Raw genomic sequence first — 4,764 nt, 5'->3', positions numbered from 1 at the left:
ACATAGCCAAGGCAACTGGTGGTGCAATACGTAATACGTATACGTACACGTATTACATATAATCATCCCATAAAATGATAGAGACACTAGTATTCAACAACCTCTGTTGAGAGATCGTTTTTGGAATGGCTTTTTTTATTTCATTATTCTAACACTAAGGTAAATGCATTCTGTTTTAACATTAATTTCTTATATACATTTATAAAATTTTCTAGTTTCCTATGCTACTCTGAAAGTTTTTTTTAATAATTTGTATACTTAAACGCCCGAATGCTACAATGGGAATATATTTTTATACATAATATAACACTAGTATAATATAGTATAAATTTTATACATAACTATATAGATAAAGCCTTGTTAGTACTCGTGTACTTACTGGAGTACTGGAGCACAAGGCACTGTGCCATTGGCCCTATACTCCAATGGTAGCCACTTTCAACATTTGGATTATGCAGGAGTGCTCAAGATGAAGAGGAGGTAGAATCTATCAACCACTTCCTGTGTCTCTGTCCAGGACTGTAGACAAGACAACTTCAATGTCTTGAGGATCGTTTTTCAATGGTTTGTTAGAGATAACGAAAGCAAACTAAAGTTAGCAACTTGCCGCTCCCGGCAACATTTTTGAGGGCAACACAACAGTCAATATACACCTCCAAGTGGAAGTGCTGACAACTGTCAGCACCCGCCTTCAGAACCTAACCTAACCTAACCATATAGGTAATCTCTTGTGAATGATAGTGTTTACTTCACCATTGACTATCGGTTAAAAGATAATTTAATTTAAAAATAGAGAAAATAAACTTTACCGCTTAAAAAAATTAAGTAATAAAACTAAAAATGGTCATATAATCGTTTTGTCTAACAGACATTAATAAAAATATTTAAAAAAGTTTAAATATTTATCATAATTTTAAAATGAAATAATTTAAATTGAATAAAAAGATTTTGTGAAGAAAACATTTATTGACTTACCACTGTGTAGCATAGAAATATAAACACCGGCGAAAATGCTGTCGCTGCGCTGTTTTCAAAGCAAATTGAGCATAGTTGGCAAAGCAGCGCAGCGAAAGTTCTGTCGCTGAGAATAGTGGGTATAGTTGTGTCCAGTTATTAATTTACTGCTACGTATAAATAGATATTATATACATACTTAAATTGCATTATAAATTTTTATTTGGATAACTAATAGTAAAAATGAATTATTTATATTTTTGCACATATTTCGAATATAATTTTAAATACATATTTTATTAAAAAAATGTACACAAGAATTATTAACGGAAAATTTGAATTCACTGGCATTGACGTCACAAAATTCAATATGGCGTGACATATTTAGTTTTCATAACCTAATAATATTTTCTCAATATTATAATATAAAAACATGTATAAGTAACGAAATATTTGTATATTTATAATTTTTATTACATTAATTAATCAATAATATATTTTATATTTCAAAATTCAATATTTATTTATTTTTAAAATTCAAACAACTGTTAGACACTCGCGGACACTTTTTAAAATCAAACACAACGCGCTGTAATGGACGCACTTTAACTGATGTCAAACTTGCATTCTGGTTTTAATCATTCCTCTCTTTGTTCTTATGTTTGGCATTATTTCGATCATAATTACGGCAGATCAGACCTTTGCAAAGGTGACTTTATGCAAACACAATTGATTACAACTTCACACAAACTACAAAAACAAATATGTAGGTTTGAAGTAATATAAAATTGTTATTGTAAATATTTTTATTTTGGCATAGTTGTATGTTTATAAGTTGAAATTATAGAGAATGAAACATGTTGCATGAAAAATTTATGTACGGCTTTTTATTTTTCTGCTGCTTTTGTATTTACTATGCGAGTTGCATTGAAAATAATCCAGTGTGGAGCCATTCCTAAAACCTTTTTTTTTGCAAACTGACATTTTATATTGACATATTTTAAATAGGCGTTCAATTGAAATAAGCTAAAACACACAATTATCTGAAACTAGCCATCGTGTTTCAAAAGTAACAAACACATATCGTCTCCAAATAAATAATATAGTCATTCAATCAATTATATTTTAGATTACAGATAAAAAGTTATTAAAAGTCCTATTAAAAAAAAATACGGCAAGACAACATAAAAAGCTTTGGAATAACTGCAGTATAGCGTTTCCTAGCAAGAACTTGATATAAGTAGTTCTGCAGTATGTTAAGAATGACACAATTAGAGTTCTAATAAGACATACTTAAAACAAAATTAGAGGGTACAAAGAAGCCTGCTGTTAACGTAAGAGCCATGTTATACTATGTTCAGACAGCCAAATTTTCTTAACTTTATAAAAATTATATTAAGTTGATTTCGAAAGTGTTCAAATCAAGAAAATCATATGGTTTTTATTTAAAAATCGAATGTTAAAAATTCAATGCTCCAAACACAATTGCATCTGGGAAATTTTAAAAGTAGATTATTATAACTATAAAGGATGGCATCCAGTAGTTTTATTAACTTAAGGAGATTTCAAGTATGTGAATAATTATTTTTCATTCCATTTTTCTCAATATTCAAATTTAAAAATTTGCACTACTTTCAAAATCTTTTCCCCGATTTATTAAACTCAATTGTCAGTGACATTCAACTTTATCTTTTGCATAAAATTCATCTCATGCAAAGTTTCATTTGAAATGTCATAAAAACAATGTAATTTCAGCCTTCGTTTCAACGAAATTAAAGCTATTTTCTTTAATTTCGTTCTAACCTCAAAACTGAGTTTTGTATGGAAAAAACAACTTAATTTCACTGAAACAAAGATGAAATTAAGATTTTTGAGAAATTAAGGTTTGTCTGAATATAGTATTATGCAAAATGTCATGAGCTTTCTCTCTGACTGATGCTGTTCATGCATAATGAAACCGGTGCGTTTCTTTAAAATCTTGAAGGTGTCGGTAACTTTACTCTACGGTTTACCAAAACGATTTAGTGGAAATTTTTGATATTTTCCAGAATTATTACCTCTCTTAAGCGACCAGAGGGTTCGGCTTCATCGGTGTTTGTGCGACTGCGTTTTAGATCAGCAAACCACTTCTCTAACATTTGTTTCGATGGAGTGGAGTCTCAGTAGCACTTGTCAAACCAATGATAAGTTTCAAGACTCGAAATAGCTTTGAATTCATTCATCTGAAAATATGAAAAGTAAATGTAATGAAATTTTGATAGACATCATTTGAAGTTTATCACTTTATGTAAAGTTTTAAAAAGTTGAGCTTCTAGTGTGTGATCTTACGAACTTATCAACCTATGTGTATGTATACCAAATCTACATCATCTATGGTTGGTTTAATGGGTTAGAGTGACTGTACTCTCCAGTGACTCTCTTCTGCCACTTCAAGGATATAGTTTATAGTGGATTACAATTCCAAAGGTTTACATCAAATCTTTAACTCTATAGAAAATAAAAAGTACTTATAATACAGTGAATAACGTGAATGCGAACGCGGTTTAACTCACAGTGAAGAAGGAAGTATTAGGCGTAAACAATTGCTTCTATGTTACGCTTTATTGCCAGTTGGATTAGGCAAGATAGTCACATGTGCAAAATATTTTATACGTCAATTTTTGGATGATTACTAGGATTTAAAAGTATATGTAAAAAATGTTTAATAAACACCAATTGCAAAAAATTACCACAAAACAAGCGTAAAGTGGCAAATAAAAGTAACACAAGTGATTGGATTTCCCTCCAGGAAAATAGCAAATATCTAATAAAATAACATAAACACCCGGAAAAGTACATACACACAAAGAAACAATTATAATGCTTTCTTAGATCGGAGAATCTCACTCATATTGTTCCCGTGTAGCGGGGTGTGAGTACAAGGGGATGGAAAATTATGATTTTTTTCTGATGTTTAGTGTAATTTTCTTTGTGAATTTCATACTCCCTTTTATGAGCGAATATTTTTTTTATAAAGCGTTAAGCTTATGTTAATAAGCACTGAATTTCAGGTCGCAAAAAAGGCATTGGATGAAAACAAAAAGGCGCGGGGTGCAACCGCAAAGTGCACAGCATCTTAATGTTCGGTTGTACCAGTAAACGATGCCTTTTGATAATTACGTTTTTATGAGCCTTTTGCCTTTTGGCTTGTTTACTTGACTGCTTGAGGGTCCTTTTTTGTGTATTTACAAGTGTTTTTTTAAGGAAAATAACAGCAAAATAAATTACATGTCGAAGTTTCCAGTGAACGACTAGCGTGAAACGCTACAAATCGATTAGGAATGGTAGTAGATATCATATGGTATATGTAGAATAATATGAAGAATAGAAAAGATTGCACGGAACCAGTTATGAATAACTTGATATGAAATCCCAAAAAATTCTGAATGTATTATAAAATGCGGATTAAAAATTATTAATAGAAATATTAATTATATTAATATCGAAATATTATTAAACTGTATATACTCTAAAGTCGATAAAGCTATCAAACAATCCACCAGATAAGATGAAAAAAATACATGAAAAATTTAATAGTCAAATGTGAATGTAATGATGAGGAGAGGAAATCATTGGATATATATTGAACTTTTCAAGATGGCTTGAATTGCTCCATTTGCAGCATCCTCCAATGGATCAATGGAAACACCACTGGAATTTTAATAGTTATAGAGCTACACCTCTATAATATTGGAGCATAAATTCTGAGCATCAAATTTCTATAGTATTACAATGCTATTTATTGGACAGCATCTTACAGGCTCGCTTAAC

The sequence above is a fragment of the Teleopsis dalmanni genome, chromosome 1 (assembly GCF_002237135.1).
Source record: "Teleopsis dalmanni isolate 2A chromosome 1, ASM223713v2, whole genome shotgun sequence".
NCBI lineage: Eukaryota > Metazoa > Arthropoda > Insecta > Diptera > Diopsidae > Teleopsis > Teleopsis dalmanni.
Note: the sequence above shows the minus strand (reverse complement) of the source record.